Source organism: Sitophilus oryzae, unplaced genomic scaffold (assembly GCF_002938485.1).
Source record: "Sitophilus oryzae breed Bouriz unplaced genomic scaffold, Soryzae_2.0 scaffold_1393_pilon_pilon, whole genome shotgun sequence".
In the NCBI taxonomy this organism is placed as follows: domain Eukaryota; kingdom Metazoa; phylum Arthropoda; class Insecta; order Coleoptera; family Curculionidae; genus Sitophilus; species Sitophilus oryzae.
This window is the reverse complement of record NW_022146052.1, coordinates 3,146,200-3,171,364: the sequence shown is the minus strand read 5'-3', so window position 1 is coordinate 3,171,364 and position 25,165 is coordinate 3,146,200. Positions and strand designations below refer to the sequence as shown.

Sequence of the window (25,165 nt, the reverse complement as noted above, 5' to 3'; positions counted from 1 at the left end):
CAAACTAATACTTAACATTGCGAAATATTACTTAGAAATCTTCAATCAATTGATATCAAATTATAAACGAACTTACTTAAGTATATTATCAAGATTTGTATTTTTTTTATTTTATATTTGATTGTCTATATTTAGAAAAAAACTTGTCATAAATTATAAAACATTAATAATATTTTTTACACATTAAGCCTAATAATATACTCTATAAATACCTAAGAAAAAACATTGCGAAATATTAAAAGCATCCGATAGCAGGTAAATGACATCAGCATATTATAGTATAATATATAAGCAACAAGAGCTATACAAATGTTTATTATTTTGGTTTACTTTGAATCAAAACAACGCTAATCATGAAACTAGCTGCACTGTTTTTATATTCAGTAATTTTAAAAAGTGCGTTCAGCTTGAAGCTACTAATCGTTTTCCCAGTACCTTCAAGGAGTCATTACATATTAGGAAATGCTTTAAGTAAAGGTTTGGCAAACTTGGGATATGAAGTTACTTTTATTGGTGCATTTTCTGAACCAGACCCGCCTAAAACTTTAAAACAAATAGTGCTGAAGGAACTGGCTGCAGCGAGAGATGGCGAGTACTAAATTTTAATTTTATTACCAGTATCCGCTATAATTTATTAGTAACTTTATGTCATTAGTATTTTTTAATATCACCATAAAATATACATTCAGATGGAAAAAAACTGCAACGGATTTTTTTTGTCAACTTTAAAGTATTATATATTTTTTATTCTTAACCCTATTTTCATCATTTATTTAGCAAACTGTGTATAAATATGGGTGAAGTTTTTTTTTTACTTGAAATCACTTATAAAAAAACATCCAGTATATAGAAGCCTCCCCAAACAAAATCATCAAAATTTCTCTGCTGAAATGCATGATTCTCTTTTTTCCGACATTAGAATAACTGAAATCAGTTACATGAAAACGTGTTCATGTTTTACATTATGAACACTTTTCGTGTGTAGGTATGAACTTAACCTAGTAGATGCTGTAATTTATACATCGATACCGTACCGAGAAAAAACGAAAATATAGAAAAATTAACCAACAAACCAAACCAAAACAAACCTAACCAAAGCTATCAAAACACGCTGTAAGCTAAAACGCGTCTGTTGAGGAATTCTAATTGGCGGGTAATTTTCAAAACTTGCTATATTTTGCCAAAACCAAACCAAACCAAATCAAACCAAATATCTTATCAATAAATGAAAATGGTGTTGGAAATATCCATACGGATGTTTGCGGGCCCATGAAGACTGTTACTCCTGGGGGTAAACGTTACATTCTTAGGCTACCGAAAGTTATTAGGTCGGATAGGGGTGGCGAGTACGTAAATAATATTTTAAGAGAATACTTAAAGGGTAAGGGCATAAAAATACAGTATACAGCGGGGTACTCACCAGAGCAGAATGGGGTTGCCGAGAGAAAAAATAGGTCATTGGTCGAAATCGCTTGGTGCATGTTAATAGATGCGGACTTATCAAATAAATTTTGGGGCGAAGCAATAGTTACTGCCAATTATCTGCAAAATCGACTGCCTACCAAGTCAAAACAAAAAACGCCGTTTGAGTTATGGCATAAAGTTAAACCTGACGTGTCGAATTTGCAAATATTTGGGTCCAAAGTTTACAGCCACATTCCTAAAGAACTTTAAAATAAAAAATTAATTTGATAAAATGGCTGAGTCAGTAGTATTTGTGGGGTATTCTGAGGAATCTAAAGGCATATAGATTGTTAGATGTAGTTACGGGGCGTATAAAAATTAGTCGTCGTGTGGTATTTCCGCAAAGAAGTATATATGTTAACAATAAAAAGGTAAAAAGTGAAGAAGTACCCATTGTGTTTAAAAAAGAAAGAGTTACAAGAAACAGACAACGTAGATGAAAATGAGATCGCGGACTTTGAAAATACAGAGGAAATGGAGGAAACTACGGAAGATTCTGATGGAGTATCAGACACAGAAGAATTTCATGGCACGGATCTGAGCTATCAACAGAGCGAAGAGGAACCTGGCATAGAAGGTGCAGGTAGCCGTTGTAAATCAGTGAGAATAAAATAAAGGAGTTCCACCTGAGCGCTACACAGCGAAGTTAGTTGAACATCAAGACATGGAGCCTAAAAACTTTAAGAAAGCTCTTGTCAAGAATGATAGCGAAAAATGGCTAAAGGCTATGGAAGAGGAGATCAAATCTTTGAAAAATAATAAGACATGTAATTTAGTCCCACCACCAGAAGGGAAAAACATAGTATCGTGTAAATGGGTTTTCAAACTAAAGCCCAGTGAAGATATGACCTTGAACAAGTACAAGGCACGACTGGTGGCGAGGAATTTTTGCCAGAAATTCGGAGTTGATTATGCTGAGGTGTTTGCGCCCGTGGTGCGGCAAGCAACCCTTCGAATATTATTAACAGAAGCTTGGAGCCAAAAACTCATAATAAGACATTTAGATGCAAAAACAGCATTCTTAAATGGAGAACTGACAGAAGAAATTTACATGGATCAGCCCGAGGGATTTGAAGAAGAAAAAGGTCTTGTTTGCAGACTAAACAAGAGCCTTTACGGGTTAAAACAATCTGCCAGAACTTGGAACCTAAAACTTTATGAAGTACTTACAAAAGATAAGTTTCGAAAAAGCAGTATTGATGCATGTTTGTATATCAAGAGTGTCAATGATCAAAGGGTTTACATAATAATATATGTGGATGATATATTGATTGCAGCAAAAGATGGTTGAATAGTTGACACGATTGAAGAAAATCTTAAACGTCATTTTGAAATAACAAGTTTGGGACTACTGAAGAACTACTTGGGAATAAAGTTTGTAAAGAGCGGTCAAGGAATATACAGTCTCAATCAAGCGGAGTATATAGACAAGTTGTTAAACAAGTTAGGGATGAAAGATTCAAAAGATTTAAATATTCCGTTGGATGTTGGATATTATAAACTAGACAGACTAGAACCTATGAAAAATAGTGAAATATACCAACGATTGATCGAAGGATTGTTGTACGTTGCCGTGAATACAAGACCAGATATATTAAGCAGCGTAACAATATTAAGTCAACACAATAAGGATCCCAAAGGATTAGATTGTAAGGAAGCAAAAAGAGTTTTAAGATATTTGAAGAAAACAAAATACAAAAGATTGGTATTAGGAGAACGCAATACAGACAGCATATTATATGGGTATGCAGATGCTGATTGGGCGGAAGATAAGGAGAATAGAAATCGAACAGCGGGTAAATATTCCTACTACGTGGTGCGCCTATTAATTGGGGATGTAGAAAACAAAGTTATGTGTCGCTATCGTCGACTGAAGCCGAATACATAGCACTAGCTGAAGGATGCCAAGAAGCAATTTGGTTGAAGCAGGCAGTAAAGGAGCTTACGGGTGTGGAACCAAAAGTAGTTATGTACGAAGACAACCAAAGCTGCCTAAATCAACTGGCAAATCATAAATTCAGCAATCGAACAAAGCACATCGATACAAAGTATTACTTTGTAAAGGAGTTGTACGAGAATCGGGCCATTGATTTTAAGTATTGTCCGACTGAAGACATGATTGCTGACATGCTGACCAAACCGCTAAATAAGGTAAAGTTGGAATACCTGAGTACCAGAGGTGGCCTGTTTGACTGATTGCAAATTAATTATAGTTGCGGGAGGGTGTTGGAAATGTTATATTCAACAATAATAATTTAAGTTGATAATAAACAGATTTTGTGCGGCGTCTAAAAATAAACGTTTATTTGATTTATATTTCATCAGCTCTCGGTTTGGGGAATTACTACAAGAATGCATACCTAGCAGTTGCTTTTAATATTATATTATTGTAGTGGAATGTTGCGAAACTATGTTCTATGTTTAGACACGCATAACAGATGGAGCGGAGCGTTCGCGATTTCGAGAAAGTACTATGAGTTTTTATGAACAATTTCACATGGGTGCGTATGCTCCGTCCGACGGAGTTCGTCCGGCGGCTATCTTGAAAAAACACGACGGTCCACTCCATCTGAAAGCGCTGTAAATTTCTAGAATGAGAAACAGAAACGTGTTTTCATGTAACTAGTTTCAGCTATTCTAAAGTTGAAAATCTGAAAATTATCCATTTCCGCAGAAAAATTTTCGTGACTTACTATTTGGAAAGGTTTTTCAAATACTAAATAATAGTTATTTATGATATAAGTGCTAAAAGTAGTAGTTTATTTTGTGAGAAGAGAAGCTTGGGACACGACGCCGAAGACGGAGTGTCCCATCCATAGACTTAAAATAAAATATAGACTACACTATTTACATCTCAACGCGGTCAAACAATCTTTTTTGTACACATGTTTACTTCTGGGCACAGTCGACCGAGCCTTCCTTATCCAGCCTATGTTGTCACGTCTTTAATATTATCAATATGTTTTTTCTTGTTATACACATATATTGAGATATTAATACTATAGTTTAATAAAGTAGGTTTTAATATTAAATAATTAAACCATATGCGAAAATGTCAAAAGTTGACATATGATATGGCAATCTATTCAGAGTGTTATTTTCTATCGAATAAAGTAGAAATATACCGAGGGTGCCGTTTAAAAATTAAAAGTTATAGTTATTTCCGGTGAAACAGTGACCAAAACAGAAGTGACCAAAAACAATTGAATGCGTCAATCAATCCTAATTTATGTCATATACTAACATACTAAATCTTGTTTTTTTATTTGAAAATATAAAAAAATTATGGGGATGAGCCACTTTTGGGACGCACCCGGTATAATAAAGACAGTACCGAGTTAAATAAATGTAGTTTTCATTTTATCCACTTCCTATCACCTTCCTTGCTTTAATGGAACAGATTTATGTTTTCTCTAATTTACATAATAAGACATCACTTAACCAGAAAAAAAATTACAACATTCATCATTTTTTTTTCTCTCCCTGTCGCCGATTCTATTATATCTGTGGAATAGATCCTGTTTTGATTAATATTAGGGGTTGTAAATGTTTTACTAAAATTAATAATTTATTATTAATTTCAAAAATTACGTAATTTCGATTATAACATTTTGTCTATAACGTGTATTTTATTATTTTTATCCTTTTTGGACTCTAAGACGTTTTTTCTAAACTTTTATTTAAAAAACCTGTCCTAAATCTTAATAAAATATAAAAAAGTTTAAATACGATGTATTTTTAATTTAATTATAGCTTCATTAAAATTTAAAAAAAATACCCGGCTATGATACAGAGAGTTCAGGTGTACTTGAGAAACGAAAGACAGTGTTGTGTTTCTCGGCAGAGTCGTCAGGGAACGACCGTTACGACAGAGACAACCTATCTATCGCTCGTGTCGCACTCGTTATAACCTAAAACAATAACACAACAATAACAAGACATTGTCTGACCGCATGTTCCAGTTATTTATGAATGAGATGCTCAGTCTATATTTTATTTTAAGTCTATGGTCCCATCCCTTCGAACAAAATAAAATCACTTTTAGCACACATATCATACTGAGAAAAATATAGAGGGTGTCCCAAATAAAAAATCAATTTTTCTGTTGATAACTCTTAAATTATTAATTTTAAAAAAATTATACTTAAACCATCAAATTCTACGTTAAAAGGTGCTTTGGAAATGTTTTCATAGAAATACAAAATTTTCCATAGTAAAGAAGTTAAGCGATTTGTTAAAAATGCACATTTTTGAAAAACACCCGTAACTTCGAAACGGTAACAGATATTGATGTGCGGTTTTCACCATCATGTTTTTGATGAAAATTGAGCTCCAGATACCGATATTAGTTTTTGTCTATCTCCTATAGAAAAGGGTGTTTCCATTTAAAAGCGTCGAATTTGACCCACCCTGTACATTTAATTTGAGTAAATATTTATTTTACGTTTACTTGATTTTTCTTATTTTTTTTCAATTATCGCTTCAATGTTAAAAGTAAATCACGTGACTCACTTTTAGCACCCTGACTTTTACCATCAAATGCACTTAGCAAATGACTTTTACCATCAGTGACATAATGATACATTTTAGGCACTTAGACAGCATAAGGCATTTTAGACAGCATGCGTTAAAAATTAAATTTTTACTGACGTTTGTAGAAAAACAAATATTTCTTATATACCACCTGATTCCAAGTAAATGAAAGTAGCCCTGATTTCAGCTATTCTAAAGATGAAAAACCCGAAAGGATGCATTTCCCCAGAACATTTTTTATGACATGCTATTCGAAAAGGTTTCCATATACTAAATAAACAAATCTTTCTTACATAACTGATTTCAAGTAAATGAAACTTAAGCCATAAATATGGCATACTTTAATTTATAAATTCAGTTTTTTGTAAACTTTAGTATTTGACTTAGTATAAAAGGTTAATCGTAGGGCTGTTTTTTACACTAAATTTAGAATAACCTCTAAATTTGTATCAAGAACTCAGTTAAATTTGTATAACAATTTCGTCAGTAAATTTTCCTAAAACATTGTTTTTTTTGGGTAGAACCATGTCTGCTAAGATATTTTTTTCGTTCATTTCAACACATGCCTTGATTAATTGCGAAGATTGATGATTGATAGTAGCCTAAGATTGCTCTACATCTTCCTATATATATTCTTATTTAATTATTAAGAGTAAATACATTTGTGTGCCCGTTGTATTTTAGGACACTACATATTATCATGTTTGGTTTATTTTAATAAATTATTAAAAATATATTTTCTCAGAAAAACCACCGAACATGTTTGAAATGGCAGACACCTCTCCATTTCTACAGCTTTTCTTTTTAAATGGTATTGGTGCTATGATAATTGAGCATTTACTCGAACATCCTGATGTTCAAAAGCTGTTACATTCGAATGAAAAGTTCGACGCAGTGATAATGGAACAATTTATGTCTGATGCCCTTACCGCACTTGGCTATCATTATAATGCTCTTTTAATAGTATTCAGTACTCTCGGAGTCAATCGATGGGTTAATAACTTAGTTGCTAATCCTGAACCAGCTAGCTATGTACCTGACCTTTTCTTAAGTACATCATCCGAAGAAATGACCTTTACAGAACGAGCCTACAACCTGATTTTCGGTATGGTGTCTCAGTTAAATTTGTATTATCTCGCTTATCCTAGACAAAGGAAAATTGCTGAAAAGTACTTCCCGGATATACCCGACTTTGAAAAAATACACACAAATGTATCATTGGTATTATTAAACTTTCATGAGAGTATAGGTCATCCAGTACCGCACGTACCAAACATGATCGATATAGGTGGATACCATGTGCAACCACCCAAGGCGTTACCTAAAGATTTGCAAGATTTTATGGATAGCGCTAAAGAAGGAGTTATCTATTTTAGCATGGGTTCTAATCTAGTGCCATCTCAAATGCCAATAAGAACAAAACATGTAATATTAAAAGTATTAGGATCAAGAAAGGAAAAGGTTTTATGGAAATGGGATGAAGATCAATTAGAAAATAAACCAGCTAATGTAAAGATATCAAAATGGTTTCCACAGCAAGATATTCTAGGCAAGTATTTTTGAAAATATACATAGGTTACAGTTGGGCGTTGGAACCTTTGGTGTTACAACAGCAAAATAAAACACTAAATCACCACAATACACTAAAACGCTTTTACTTTCACACTGGACGTACGTTTCGCTAATCATGTTAGCATCATCAGCACATGATTTAAACTAGAAAGGGAAGTTTTAGTCATCTGCTGATGATGATAACACGATTAGAGAAACGCGCGTTCAGTGTAATATTGAAAGTGTTTTGGTGTATTGTGGTGATTCAGTGTTTTATTCTGCTATACATAGGTCATTTATAATAATAAAAAATATACCACGTCTTACAATACAATTTTGTCTGATGTTTATTTGATACAATATTTCCGATTAAATTAACTTTCAATCTTATCTCAATTCATTAATGTTTTAATGTATTTTTTAGGGATTACATAATATATTATCTATTGAAGTATTTCTCTAGGCAAATGTTAATAAATAATATTTGGTTACAAATACATTGTCGTTTAAAGAAGATAGAAATAATAATAATTTACTATTTACACAAAATATATTAAATTATAAGCTCAGTTTTATATAAAAACTATTAGTGCATATCATCAGACAACAATTAGAAATATTAAAGATGTCCTAATTTTAGCGCTAACAAGGAATCTCATATTTCTTATTCTATTATTATTTTTAACATTTTTATGACTAAAAAGAGTCTATAATAATTATAGTCTTTACAAATATGTGCCCGCCGTTCAAATTTCAAAATTATTCATCTATTTGAATTAACTTTAACACAGTGATAAGATAAAAGATGAAGTACAAACCCACTATGCATATTTAAAAATTAAACATAAACTAAAAATTAACAAGTGCACATAGGCAAAACACATAACAATAATACATAAAACATAGATAAACTGATGATCATCATAATTGTTTCATTTAACAAGGAATATAATATATACATATATATTAAAAAAAAAATATTAGAACAAAATGAAACTTACAGCGCTTCCAGATGGAGAGGACCGTCCGCGACTTCGAGCAAGTACCTACCTTGAGTTTTTATGAACAATTTCACATGGGTCGTGTATACTCCTTCCGGATGACGGTCATATAAAAAAACACATTAATATAAAAACACACGGACAGTCCACTCCATCTGAAATCGGTGTTCTAAATGGGAATGATACTTTTTACATTTAGCAATATTTCCAAATCTTTTTGTAGTAAAACACTATCATTTGCGTTTCAAAGAATACAATAGGTTTTTAATCGTCTGTAATAAGTAGAATAATGCTAGAAAAACGTGATGTTTTATAATGTTTGTACTAATTCGCTATATTCTACACAATGAACTCGATAATTTAGATGTGAGTTAAGAAAAATGGGATTCCGTTTGTGTCAACCAAAATATGTGCCAGCTTTAGAATAATAACGCTATGGTACACTAAATATATCATACTAACAAGAAATTACATATTTGCTATATTTATATCTATTTATTTTATAAAGCTCATCCTAATTGCAAGTTATTTATTACTCACGGTGGACTTCTAAGTACTACCGAGACAGTCACTATGGGAGTAGCAAAAGCTGAACGCCAAAAGGGCACAATCGCTGGGATTTGGTAAAAGTCTCGAATTTAGCAGTATTACTGAGAAGGAATTGAGCTCTACATTGAACGAGTTACTGTCAAACCCAAAGTAAGAAAATATTTGTGTTTATCGACCATTAGGTTAAAAAATGCATGGAATAAATAAATCGGTATTCTACAGGGTGGACCGAACTGTATCCGAAAACTTCGACAGCATATTCTGCACATAAAAATAAGTAAAAAGTTCGTATAAACCTATGTCCTAAAATGTCCTTCGTTTCGGAGATACGGGGTGTAAAAGTTTAATATTTATTTCGATTCTCTCTGTATATGAATAAAACTACTGGGTGAAAAAACATACATTTCCGTAATTTTTTACGTAAAAAATGTCTCTTGGTAAAAATTGCTACGAGCAACCAACAGAGCCCGATGAAAAGTTATTACTTCAAAACAGTAAAAAATGTAGATGATGGCCCCTACAAGTAGGAATCATATTGACATCGAAGTCAAATTTCTCATGTTAAAAAAATTCCAGATACCCAATTTCATCCAAATATCGACATTAGTGCAGAAATTATTTTGAAAAATTCGAAATAAAAAAGTTCTACACTTTGTATCTCCGAAACTAAGCATTTTAGGACATACGTTTATACGAACATTTTTTACTTATTTTTATGTGCAGAATATGCTGCCGAAGTTTCCGGAATACAGTTCGGACCACACTGTATTATCATCCTTGTTATAATAAATTATCCATACGATTTTTTTCGCGTATATTATGAATCCATTGATAAGCATTAAAATAATGTCTTCGTCTATATTCTAAACAAATACATTTACAGTCATTATACAGGGTGTCCCAGAAATAAGTGCAAGTATTTTAAGGGGCGGTCGATCTCGATAAAAGAAACATATTTTCTCTTTATCGTTTTTCAAATAAGTCCAAAATAACGGAATTATTTTACTTTGAAAATTTCCAAAAAAAAATATTTTTTCTAAAATGTTGAGAACCACTGGATCTTTTCTGGATTGTTTTTCTTGTATGCCATATAATCAAGAAATTGGGGCATCCTGTATTTATTATAATCATCTATTATTATCTCTGAATTTAGTTTAAAAATGTTAATTATGTTGTTTTATGTTTATAATAGATAAACGTTAGTGTATGTTTAAACTGGTTTAAGCTATTTTTGAATCTACATTAACCAGCAAAAAATTCCGCCATAAAATTTTGGTCAATGTCATTCACGTCAATTAAAAGGAGCGAGACAAAACTTAAAAATAAAAGGGCAACCGATCTTTGAAGATTTCTCGGGGCTATGCAATCTCTAGTCAATCTCGTCCATTGTCTTCCTGCCACTGCTTTGACCTCATCGACTCATTTCTTTTTTGGTCGGCCCACACTTCTTGTGATTCCTCATAGTATGACTTATTGAGGTTATAGACGGAGAGCTGGCTACGTAAAAAACCTTATCATCGTGACATGGCTAATTTTTTGTGTGAAGTATCCTTTTGTGTAGCCCTTTGAATAAGAAGGTGTAGCCATTATGAAATAGTCATGAAAGGGTGAAATTTTGACACTAAAAATATTATAAGGTACACGTGTTATAATTGCGAAAATAGCTTTTATTTATTATTAAGAAACGTGTAAAACTGTTGACAGACATTTTTCTTGTGACTAAAATGCCGGCAGACAACCCGAAAGAGGTATGGAATTATTTTTTGCTAAAATTTTGAGAACCACTGGATCTTTTCTGGATTTTCTTTCTTGTATATTTAATCTAATACCGATGTTGCCATATTATCAAGAAATTATGTTTTTTCACTAAAAACTAAAAAAACTCAAAACAATTTCGAATTTTCAATTTTTTTTTCGCGACAAAACCTCATAGGCGTGTTACTAGGGTTGAAATATACTACCAGTTAAAATACTTGCACTTATTTCTGGGACAGCCTGTATTTATTATAATCATCTATTATTATCTCTGAATTTAGTTGAAAAATGTTAATTATGTTGTTTTATGTTTATAATAGATAAACGTTAGTGTATGTTTAAACTGGTTTAAACTGGTTTAACATCAATTAAAAGGAGCGAGACAAAACTTAAAAATAAAAGTGCAACCGATCTTTGAAGATTTCTCGATGCAATGCAATCTCTAGTCAATCTCATCCATTGTCTTCCTGCCACTGCTTTGACCTCATCGACTTTTCTTTTTTGGTCGGCCCACACTTCTTGTGATTCCCCATAGTATGACTTATTGAGGTTATAGACGGAGAGCTGGCTACATAAAAAACCTTATCATCGTTACATGGCTAATTTTTGTGTGAAGTGTCCTTTTGTGTAGTCATTATGAAGTAGTCATGTCTACCTGCGCGATCCCGGGGCTTAAAGCGGAGGCGGCCAATCGAAAGGGTGAAATTTTGACACTAAAAATATTATAACGTACACGTGTTATAATTGCGAAAATAGCTTTTATTTATTATTAAGAAACGTGTAAAACTGTTGACAGACATTTTTCTTGTGACTAAAATGCCGGCAGACAACCCGAAAGAGGCATGGAATTTGACAAAAAAAAATTATCGCATACATGCATGTCGATTGGTGGAATGTCATATTTATTTATTTAAAAAGCCGTATGCAAAAGGACAAACAAAAAAAATCGTGGCTCAATCAGAACGCGATATTACTCTACAGGGTGAATCTTGAATAAGTGCAAATATTTTCAGGGCTCGTAGATCTCGATAAAAGAAACACATTTTCTTTTTACCGTTTTCCAAATAAGTCCAAAATAACCGAGTTATTCAAGTTTCAAAATTTAAAAAGAAATTGATTTATTTTTAAATAATTTTGTAAGACACCTGTTTTTTTTTCTGTACTTGCATCCATTATTTTAGTGTCGTAGCCATAGCGTAAAGCCGTAAGCATGATAGGTTAAGAAATAATTATACCGTTGGAAAATTTGCGGTGAACAGGGAGTTCTAAAGAGTTTTCTAAAATATACAGGAAAATTTAAAAATAATGCACGATTTTCTACATCTTTTTTGCGAAAAAAAACTCATAGACGTGTTCCTGGGGTCGAAATATATCACCCTTAAAAGTATTTTCACTTATTTAAGACTCACCCTGTATAATCGTTTTCAGGAAACGCTGGCCGCGTTCAAGGATACTATAGAGATAAGGATAGTTCGATTCCTATCTTCCTGCACTGTCACTTTTTTTACGTCATCTACTGACCGAGTTGAAGTGGCGCTAAAGATTTTAGACAGTGACAGTTATTTTTGCATTTTGCACGGACGAGCGCACAGTGCGTTGGAAGATAAATTTAGCGGGACAAAAGCGTTTGGTTAGAAATAAGCCAAAAAATGTGTACTGATAAGAATAAATAGTAGACATTCCAATTGATACAAAAATGCATGAATATTCTTTGTATTTCGATACATTTTTATCAACCAAATTTGGTCGTTTTCTGCTCAGCAAAGCAGAGATCATACGAAAACAAAATATTTACAAGTGCTTATACATTTTATTAGAAAGCCAAATTATGTTGAAGATTGCCAAAGGTATGTACTTTTCTACTCTACGTATATTATTTGTTAAAATCCTTCGTGCCTCTGTTCTGCAGATATCAAACTTTCACTTTTTTTTTCAAATATCGATATATTGAATGATGTAGATCTTTTGAGTTACCAATAGTTACCAACACAGGTAGTCACAGTCACAGGGAGTTCAAGCTTAACAGATGAATGCCCATGAGTTTAAAAAATTGTCTTAGATACTTACTATATATGAATTTACAATTACCGAGTGTTAAAATTAAAATTAAAATATCTATCTTATTTATTATTTTCAAAATAAAATATATTTTTTTAAAATAAATTATAGAGGGTGTCACAAGATTACAAATTAATTAAAAAAACTGCTAAAGAGTTTTTTGATATCATAATTTTATGTATTTGGCAATACAGTCTGACAAACGGATCTGAAACAACGGGGCAACGGTAAGGGGATCGCAATTTTCTAAAAAACGAGCGTGCGGTGTTTCATAAAAATATATCAGGAATTGTTATAATATATTCCAGTAAAGTTTATAATATTATTTTACTTTAAGTGTACCTACATTTTGTTTAGTCATTTGCCAAATATAGTAATATTTGTTAAAACGGGCGTACTAATTACAATAAACACAAATCAAGTTAAAGATATAAAACACAATACAATAACACCGCCACTGGATTTTTCAATAGTAGTGACTGTTTCTACTATTCCTAGAGAGCGGCATAAAGTTGGGGGTAATGGAGGCAAGACGTGCGAGAATCTCGACCAATCTGACTGGTTGAATCCGGGATGCCATGATGAATTTTGTCAGCGTTGCCAGCTTACCCTAAGCGGACGTTATCTTCAGGAAATACTTTACCTTTTATAATAGGCAGAATGAACGAAATCAGTTAATTAGATAAATATACATTAACTATATATGAACTACGTGAACATATAGGCATACTATATCTAATTATGTATGCTGAAATGAATTAAAATATATTCAATTTATAGGTAATATCGAGCAACTTTGCTTTTCTATAATTAAACGTGACAACATCGACTTTTTTTGCCCGAATTCTTTCCGCTGTTTTAGATTCTTTTGTCAGATAATAGTTTACAATACGGTTTTTGTGTGTCATGTACGAATAATATCATAGTTTTATTCTCTTGTATTTATTTATTAATTAATTAAGTTGTTAATAAATAAATAAATTTAACCATATAGTTGCTATATATTAGACCAATCGCTACGTTCTTAGATTTTAAGTCCCAAATATTGCTCTTGAGATTTTGTCCCGCTAGAATAACCATCCGCCGCACTGTGGAGCGCTGGTCAGCGCGTGACGTAGCATTCCACGGCGACTACGACAGCGGCGATTTGACGCGATCGAACAGTCCTTTAGGGTACGAACATAGTGGAGGCAGGTTTCTGCTTTCCGGCAACCAGCGCCGTCTCTGGGGACCTATTCTTGACCACATATCGCTCACATCTCGCATCTCCGAAAAAGCAATATAACAATACACGTGATGCGTAACTTTGCGTATATGCCGTGTATTGTTATATGGCTTTTTCGGAGATGCGAGCAGGGTTCGGAAGTAGTTAATTAAGAGGAAATTTACCTGATTAACTAACCTAACCTAACCTAACCACATCCAAACGCCGCTCCCGCCGCGCCGGCGCCGCACATGGGGGTATTTGGTCTATAAACCTGGCCAAAAGTGAAATATTTTTATTTTCATTTTTTATCTTAACTGAATACAAGCCTATAAATACTAAATGTAAGCACGTTTATTAGCTTTTTTTAAGTCGTAAGTTGACTATCAAATAAATAATATATTTCAATTATAAGTATGAATTATCCTGAGTGTATTCTGAATATTTCTAAGATTATAAAATAGTGGAATTGTTTATAGTGCTTTTTTGCAAATTGTTTATAATAACTGTCATGATGGATACAGAGCCAGCTGTCAAGTCCTGTTTTATGCCATATTTTTATTTGGAAACGTTTCCTTCTATTCTATTTCTTTATAATGTTTTATATTTAAAAAATCAGAGGCATTTTTATAAGGTGTAAGACTATTCGGCAATATTCCGCATGGAAATTAGTATCCGTTCAATGCTTAAAGTCTCCAGCTTTGGAATATGTACAAAAATCTTGCCAATATTTGCCACTGTCAAAAAAAACATTGATTTAAATAGATTCTTAAAGGAAATAGTCTTTACCCTATAACACCCATCCTCGCTCAAATATCGTCTATAATATACAAATTACTTTCTCTTGTTCTAGCATCCTCATCCAATTGCTTGGTTTTGCACAGAATGGCCCTATTTGATCGGTGGAAAGGGTTTCAGAATAGAGGAAAAAAATATTGTGTAGGAAAAACAAAATGAGGTTCCATATTAGCACCTCTCCTCTAATAATTAATATTACTAGCAAAAAGCAAAAAAATCATAAAACATAATTTTGGCCAACTTTTTAGTTCTTAATACCCTCTGTGCGCCGTCGGCGCCTGCAAAAGCAGAAATAAATAAATTTTCGTTCCGGTAAAAAAAAGCGAGAACGCCGATGAACGCTGGTTGACGGCTCCTACCTGCTTTCACTGTGAACTAGCCGATTTGATAACACGCTTTATTTTTTCAAGGTTATAAGCGCGAGGCGGAGCGGCGCGGCGCTACTATGTAACCATATACAGGGTGTCCCAGAAATACGTGCAAGTATTTTAACTTAACTGGTAGTATAGTTCAACCCCAGAAACACGCCTATGAGGTTTTTTTTCTAAATATTTTTTTGGAAAATTCGGAATTTTTGAAAATATTTTTTGGAATTTTTTGCAATTTTTTTAGTTTTTAAAAATTTAAAAAATAATTTCTTGATAATATGGCAACATGGATAGTAGATTAAATTTATAAGAAAGAAAATCCAGAAAAGATCCAGTGGTTCTCAAACAAATCTGGAAGTATTGGAAAGAATATGTAAGGACCAAGAACTATTGACTACAATAAAACGACGGAAAGCAACATATTTTTCGAAATAACAAATATAGTTTCCTACAGCTGATCGTTGAGGGAAAGATTGAAGGACGACGAGGCATCGGGCGTAAACGGTTTTCCTGCTTGCGGAATTTGCGCCAGTGGTTTAATATAGGAGAGGCAAGTGCAATTATCCGTTTGGCTCAAGACAGGGAGGAATTCCGATTGATGGCCGCCAACCTCCGATGAGGAGAAGGCACATGAAGAAGGTTCTCAAAATTTTAGCAAAAAATCATTTTTTTTGGAAATTTTCAAAGTAAAATAACTCCGTTATTTTGGACTTATTTGAAAAAGATAAAGGGAAAATATGTTTCTTTTATCTAGATCTACCACCCTTTAAAATACTTGCACTTATTTCTGGGATACCCTGTTTATAACAATACACGTGATGCGTATACGCAAAGTTGCGAACGATGTCAAGAATAGGTACCCAGATTGGCGCTGGCTACCAGAAAGCGGCAAACCTGCTTGCACTGTGTTCGCACACTTAGAATATAAACAGTCCTTGGGCCGCGTTGTCAATTGAAACATAATACCTGTAAGTCTACAAAAATTTTACGGTTCAGATATCGACTCAGATCAGAGGGAGACTCGTTTGTGAGAGCGAGGATTTGCAGTGCGATGAGTCAGATACAAATAGTGAGACAGAATAGTAAATGTATGTCATATTTTTTTCATTCTTCAAATTTCATTTTTTAATAATTTTCGGGATAATTTTTAAAATTTCATGCCTCTTTCGCGTTGTCGGTCGGCATTTTAGCGACCAAAAAAATGTCTACCAACAATTTTCCACGTTTCTTAATAATAAATAAAAGCTATTTTCTCAATTATAACTCGTGTACCTTATAATATTTTTAGTGTCCAAATTTCACCCTTTCGATTTCGATTTCATAATGGCTACACAAAAGGATACTTCACACAAAAAATTGGCCATGATGTAACGATGATAAGGTTTTTTTATGTAGCCAGCTCTTAGACTATTAGCCCGAATCTTAATCGTATCTGGCACTTTTGAATGAACTTCAAGATCCATTCATCGTCGCACCATAAACAGGCTATACGGATAGTACCTACTGACAGTAGAATACTATCTTATTCCGCAAGAAAGATTATTTATATGCAGTATTATTACTAAAAATGGTGGAAATACACGCATGAATTTCTTGGTTTTATTTGTTAATAATAAATAATTTCAAATCAGCGTCTTGTTTAAATATTTTCAGTTTGTACCTCTGCAAGAATGGATTAATGTTATAATTTAAAAAACAAATTGTTTGTAATACATCTAGAATTACAAAAAAAGTTTACGAACTAGCTATTTTTTTTTTTGGAAATTGTGATATCGACTGTCGATGTGGAAATAGGCCTGTGCAATACCGCCTAAATAAAATATTGTTTATTAAAATAAAAATAAAAACTTATGTTAACCAATAAATATCTGGTAGGTATAATCCGGTAGAAAATGTAATAATAAAAAAAAGGCTGAATAATCTATACTAATATATAAAATCCTTAAGTGACTGACATACTGATTAATCACGATCCTGCTCAAGCCACTCAACGTAAGAAGCTCAATTTTGGCATACAGGTTGATTCTAGGGTGTAGAGGTTCGATAAGAAGGGATTTTTCGAAATTCCAGTTCCAAGAGGGTGAAACCACCCCTCAAATATTACAATATTTTTTATTTAAAAAACGGTTAAGTTTCCCAAAAAACGCTTTAACACGTATATTTTATTTTGTTTTTTACATATTTTAAGATTTTTTAAAAATGTATACAGGGTGTTTCGAAAAATCTGGTCATTGATTAATCACGATCTTGCTTAAAGCGCTTGACGTAAAAAGCTGATTTTTGGAAAACAGATTGACTTTAGGGTGTAGATAAGAAGGGATGTTTCGAAACTCGAATTCTAAGGGGGCGAAACTATCCCTCAAATATTTAAATATTTTTTTATTTAAAAACCGGTGAGTTCTTCGGAAAAATTCTTAAACACGTATATTTTATTTTGTTGTTTTACATATTTTAAGATTTTTTATAAATTTATACAGGGTGTTTCATAAAATATGACCATAGAGTATAATCACGATTCTGCTTAAACTGCTTGTCGTTTAAAGCTGATTTTTGTCAAACGGATTGACTGTGGGGTGTAGAGGTTCGATAAGGAGGGTTTTTTTAAATCTCAAATTCCAAAAGGGTGAAAACGCCCCTCAAATATTACAATATTTGTTATTTAAAAAACGGTTAGCCTTTCGGGAAAACGCTTGGACAAGCATAATTTATTTGGTTTTTTTACATATTTTGAAATTTTTTAAAAACTCATACATGGTGTTCCAAAAACTTGGGTAATTTCTTAACCACGATTCTACTTAAACTGCTTGACGTAAAAAGCTTATTTTTGGCAAACGGATTTTTCGAAAGTCAAATTCCAACGAGATGGAACTACCCCTCAAATATTACCAAGCTATATAATAATATCGCCATATTGTTTTTTCTCATGCTCACATAAATGTGAGAAAATTTTATCCAGTTTGTATGTTAAAGGAAATCCTTGCTTTGCTTTATCATCACCATTACAAATGATTAATTCGATGCGAACGAAGTCGCTGGTACACGCTAGTCAAAGTTATAAAACATTACAATTGAAGAAGTTTTAAGGTAGCGGAAGTTTTTGCTGGCTAGAAACATGATTGTCATAATCATCATCTTCATTTTCAGCTTATTCAACGGTTTCCAATTATGGTGTAGCGTTCCTCACATACCCTCTTTGTAGTTGTGCCCATCATTGTCTATTGTTGTCTATGCGGGCCCAAGTTAGTTATCTCTGCTAATTTCCTAATATCATGGTCCCATCTCAGGTTCGGTCTTTCTCTAGGTCTCTTAATTCCTAATGGCTGTAATTGTTGTGGTCCATCTGTTGTCTGTTCTTCTTGCCAGGTGTCCTGCCCATTGCCATTTGAGGGATTAGCCTCTCAGGATGACATTTATTACCTGGGCCTTTTGTCGTATCCACTCTATTCTTTTATGGTTTCTTTTGTTTATTCCCAGCATATTTCGTTCCATTGAGCATTGTGCGACCTGCAGTTTCCTTATGATGTCCATTTTAAGTGTCCAGGTTTCGCATGCAAAGGTCATGACTAGTAGTATACATTGGTTGAATGTTTCCTACTTTATATAGAGTGGCATTCTAGAGTTGAATATGATAATATAATTTTTTCCATAAGTACTCCACGCTAACTTTATTCTTCTGTTGATTTCTGGTAGTAGAGATCCCGAACTGTGTATTTGTTGTCCCAAATATATATACAGGGTGTCCCAGAAATAAGTGCAGGTATTTTAAGGGGCGCTAGATCTCGATAAAAGAAACATATTTTCTCTTTATCGTTTTTCAAATAAGTCCAAAATAACGGATTTCTCCAAAAAAAATGATCTTTTGTTAAAATTTTGAGAACGACTGGATCTTTTTTGGATTTTCTTTCTTGCAAATTTAATCTAATATCTCTGTTGCTATATTATCAAGAAATTATGTTTTTTAACTAAAGACAAAAAAAAATTTCAAAAAATTTCGAATTTTCAAAATTTTTTTTTCGCGAAAAAAACCTCATAGACGTGTTTCTGGGGCTGAACTATACTACCAGTTAAAATACTTGCACTTATTTCTGGGACACCCTGTATATATTCTTCTACTATTTCCAGTGTTGTGTTATTCACTAGAATTTCCCTTCTCTCCACTAGTACATTGCACATTACTTTATTTTTTGCTTAATTTATTTTGAGACCAATTTTATTGCTGGCTGTATTTACTTAATTAATTCGTTCTTGTCGTTCTTCAGGACTATTGGCAATTAGGACTACGTCATCAGCGAATCTTAGATGGTTAAGATATTTTCTATTTTCGTAAAAACATTAACCAGTCTAGCGTTCAAATCCTTTCCTCTTAGGCCTATAAAAAATTAGCATAATAAACCTTGGACCACTAAAGGTCTACGCATATCTTCTAAAAACATGCGTTCATTATCTCACTTAAAAAAATTCTCAGACAGTCTCTTCTTCCACAATTACGTAAAACTATACAGAAAAATTTATCATAAGACTATAAGAGCCGCTAAGGACCTTTATTATAATAGGAGAATAGTCAATTCGTGTAATGTTGCTAAAGAAACATGGTCTATTGTGAATCAATTGAGAAACAAAGCTTCTTCGTCTAGCAATATCTCTACCTCACATGAGAACCTTAACGATTACTTTGTAAATGTAGCGAAAAACTTAACTAATACCATATATCCTCCTCATGATCCACTTTCTTATCTCTCTAATGAAAATGTAAACTTACACAGTTTCTTTTTTTCGTCCGTAGTTTTAGAAGAGCTTCGCAGTACAATTAATACCATCAAAAATAAATCCTCTTCTGGGACCGACGGGCTAACTTTAAAAATGTTTTCGAATCTGCCAGAAAGCACTCTGAATCACCTAACAACTTTAATAAACGTGTCGTTCCAAAATGGTATTTTTCCAAAATGTCTTAAGATGGCAATAATCATTCCTCTGCATAAAGGAGGAGACAAAGATGAAGCTTCTAACTATCGCCCCATTGCACTCCAACGCTATCTAAGATCATAGAAAGGTTGGTTAAAAGAAGGCTGGTATCTTTTCTGTTTAAGTACAAAATACTTACTGAATATCAATTTGGATTTCTAAGCAACAAGTCCACAAATAACGCTATGTTTTCCCTCCTTAATAAAGTTTACTCCAGCCGAAACAACCATCATTCTACAGCAACAATTTTCTGTGATTTTTCTAAGGCGTTCGATTGTGTAAATCATAAGATCCTAATTAATAAACTGCAGCACTATGGGTTCAGGGGATCATCTCTCGAATGGTTTAAGTCGTATCTGAGCAACAGAAGTCAACTTGTGAGGGTGGATACCACGTTGTCTTCTAGCAAGCCAATAGAATGTGGAGTACCACAAGGCTCAGTACTAGGCCCTATTTTGTTTCTTCTTTTTATTAACGACATTGCTAACATAAATATCAGTGGCAAAATATGTCTTTTTGCGGACGACACTAGCTTCACTTGGAGCAACAAGGATATCACGGCACTTCATAAGATTATATCAAATGACTTAATCACCATTAAATCTTGGTGCGATTCGAACCTCCTGAGTCTCAACATTTCTAAAACTAAAGCTTTGTCGTATAAAAACTTGTTGCAGCCTTTTGTACTTAACAACACCATTGACGTCGTAAAATCTGTAAAATTCTTAGGGCTTGTTGTGGACAATTCTCTGAAATGGGACATTCATATCGAAGCTTTGTCGAAAAAATTGAGCTCTGCCTGTTTTGCATTAAGGTCTGTTTCTAAGGAGCTTAACTTGTCAGTGGCTAGAACTGTTTATTATGCACTTTTTGAGTCGCACCTCAGGTACGCCCTTCCATTCTGGGGTACGTGTTGTGCGACTCAATTTGACCGCATTTTCAGGCTCCAGAAGAGAGCTGTTCGATATTCACTGGGACTAAACAGCAGAACTCATTGCTGGGACTTTTTTAAACAATTAAAAATATTGACTCTTCCTTCCTTATTTATATTTGAATCCGTTTGCCTAATACGTAAACATGTATCAGCTTCTCAAGAAAGGCCATCTCACACTTATACACTCAGGAACGCGGAGCAAGATCTTTATCTACCTACCCCACGCTCAGAGTTAGTTAAAAGATCAATATTATACAACTCGAAAGAAATGCACAATCACCTGCCATTTGAAATCAAATCCATAACATAATTTTTTTCATTTCGCAAAGCATTGAACTCTTATTTACTAGACAAGGCTTTCTACGCCGTAAATGAATTATATTTTGAAAATCGAATTTGATCTTGTAAACACTGGTCTAATGTTTGCTATTGTCATTGATATTTTGCTATAAACTAGCTAAACATTTTGGAATATTATTTTTATTTTTTTGTTCTTTGACATTGTAAACATGTATAAATGTTTATTTTAACAATAAGACTGACAATATTATTTGTATAATGTTTTGTATTATCTTTTGTTTGTTTGTTTGTATACCTTGTTTTTTTACTTTGTTTGTTAGTTTACCTTTGTCTACAAATTGAAAAATTTTTTGACAATAAAGGCATTTATTTATTTATTCTCCATATATTTTTAATCCTTTGTTGGTCCAGTCCAGTTGACGGAATATTTCTTCTAATGTAACAGCTTTCGGGATATCGTAGCATAAATGTGACACAAATGTGCAATACAAGATAATACAAATTTCTAAGAAGTTTATCATTAATAAAGTAACCTACATATTATTATTTATTTTTCTTTTATAGATATAAGAAAAATGCGAAACTCAGGTCACAACTTCTTAAAGATCGACCGGTAAAACCTATAGAATTGGCGGATTATTGGATAAAATATGTCGTGAGATATACAGGAGCACCGCATTTAAGAGTGGCGGGTATTCGTTTACCTTTTTACAAGTATTGGTTCTTCGATGTAGTGGCAGTATTTGGTGGTGGCTTCGCTCTCTCAATTTATGTGCTAGTCAAATTGTGCAAATACAGAAAATGTAAGCAAGCTAAAAAACAACTGAAAGAGAGTTCAAAGAAAAAGAGACAATAGACTGTTAATTTATGTATTAGATTATTTATAATAAATTACTTATATTAATTCAAAATGACGTTTTAATAACAGTAATTTTGCGTGAAAGAAAAATACGAAACGATTAATAATGATTGAAATAGTTATTCTGATTTTGCTCGTTGGTTGGCAATAAAATGGCAATAAATTTAAAAAATTTGAGTAATAAATAGCGGATGTTATCACTAGCGCCAAAATAAATCAAAAATTAAATCATATGATTAATTTTATGACTAAATTTGTAACTAAACAAATATTTCGCAAATAATTTTTTGCATTTTTAAAACCACACAAATATCTTCTGTTGCTAAACTACTTAATGTTGTGAAATATTGCTTAGATATCTCTTGAGATATATTTTTTGTCGATTACAGATTTCTATGGAACTAAGTAACAATCAGTAATTGATACCATGTCAAAATAATTTACGGGGTGTTTCAAAAAAACATGTGCCATCTCTCGTGGGGAGACTCTTATCCGATTTGTTATATTTTATATTATTATAAGTGCTTTTAGCGATTCGAATGAAATTGAGAGGGTAAACGTTCTTGTACTATATATTTTCATGCTAAAAAAGTGTCGATAGATTCATCTGGGACGTGCGTATGGGTTATCATTGGAATATTTTTTGAACAAAAATACATGTGCGCCACTAACTTTTTTATTTTGATATGAAAAAACTATAGGCCGTTTAATTGCCAAATAAAAGTTGTATCTTGTTGTATGTTGTTATTTTGTTGATTTCAATCTCTTTGATGAGATAAATGCAATTTTATAAATTACGACTAATAAAATAAAAATAAAAATAAAATTAATAGTTTATTTATTTTATCTCATTTATTATTAAATATTATTATTATGAATTATTATTACTGTTAGTCCAGCCTACAGAAAATGCAAATAAAAATAATGGAATTTAAGAAAGTTACAAAAGACCTAATTTTAAAAAGTTTTAACATCCTGTAATTTTAAAACCACTTATTTTCATAACCATGTTTATAGGAACTTCTTTATCATATTTTTGATGAGGAATCAATGAGTACTTATTTGAAACTTTCGCAAGTTAATAATATTAATATTTCTTAAAAGTTACCATTAGACTTGGATCAAAGCAAATTAATAAAATTACGTTTTCTGTTTCACCGGAAATGACTATAACTTTTGATTTTTAAATGACACCCTTGGTATTTTTTTACTTCCTTTGATAGAAAGTTACATTCTGAATAGAATGCCATAGCATATATGAACTTTTGATATTTACAATTAAACAAATATTGGCATTTTAGAATTTAATTTAGAGTTCCATACCTGTAAATGTAACGACAATTTGACTCGAAATACCAAATAGGTGGTACCAAATTATTGGTAAAAAAATCTTTTTCCATAATATAACATGCTAATAAGCCGCGAGCAGCCCTCGTTCCATTTGAAAAAAAAGATAATAAATGATTAAAAATACGATTTGGGTATCTTTTAACCGGTCAGGACAAGACACGAAAAACATTAGAGGATAAAATATATTTCTCCAAAGCTTCTTGATTAAAAATTAGTGTTTTTAACACAGTCATGGCACACTAGATTGGAATTTGAAATGCAATTTTTCTAATCGAATATGTCAAAAGTTGACATATTATATGATATGTCATTCTATTCATTTGAGTGTCATTTTCTATCAAAAAAAGTAAAAAAATACGGAGGGCGCCATTTAAAAATCAAAAGATATAGTTATTTCCCGTGAAACAGAAAGTCACCGCATGCAATTTAAAATAAAAAAAAAGTTATAGGGGCGAGCCAATTTTGAGATCACCCAGTATATTATCATGTTAGTTTGAAAACAAAATGAGTTTGAAAACAAAATGATATTAAATGGTATATTTTAATAAATTATTCCAAATCTTTTGTTGTTCAGAGCGACCCACAAGCATGTTTGAAATGGTAGATATTTTCCCATTTTTCCATTTTTTTTAAATGCTGTTAGTAGCATAATAATTGATTATTTCCTCAAACATCCTGAAGCTCAAAATCTGTTGCATTCGAATGAAAAGTTCGATGATGTGATAATGGGACAATTTTTGTCTGACGCTCTTGGTCCACATGGTCACCTGGTCATCATGGTCATCATTATAGTGATTTTTTGAGCACCCTGGTGTCTTTATGCAAAAATACAAATTAAAAAACTATTACCGGTTCCCCATAAACGTGTAACGTACCAGGGCCGTGAATCACCCTGTATATGGGTCAAGTTTCATTTAGCCGAAATCTGTTAAAAAAGAAAAAAAGAAAATTTTTGTCATTTAGGTACCTCAGGGAGTAATATTAATGAAAAAAATTTGCCGCGGAAATGTGTCTCCATTTTTTAATGCGATTTAAAAGTAACGAAATGATATACATGAAAAATTAATGTTATTTCATATTTTAGACGTCTTTGTTACTACTAATACGAAAGTTAAATTCCGCGGAAATGCGCTGTTGCCATATATTGAATACGGTTTAGAAATAACTAAATGAGATATATAAAAAATTAATATTAGATATTTTATATTGTAGACTTATTTTTAAGCACCAATACAAAAATGAAAATCCGCGGAAATACATTGTTTCACCACTATGCAGTGATCTTCTTCCCGACCTTTGACAGATCAATAATTAATATCTATTCTTATCAACTTAAGATCGCTACGGTCAATAAATTCGAAAATTTAAAAAAAATTTTCAATAAAGCATAAACACGACAACAAAACCAAACCAAACCCTAAAAAACAACCAAACCAAATAAACTAAAACCAAACCGAAAGTATTTAAAAAAGTTGAGAA

At 32.5% G+C, this 25,165-nt stretch overlaps 1 pseudogene; it reads left to right on the top strand.

Moving 5' to 3' along the window:
* Positions 1 to 211: 211 nt before the first annotated feature.
* LOC115875615 lies at positions 212 to 22,364 on the top strand (annotated as a pseudogene).
* The last annotated feature ends 2,801 nt before the right edge of the window (positions 22,365 to 25,165 follow it).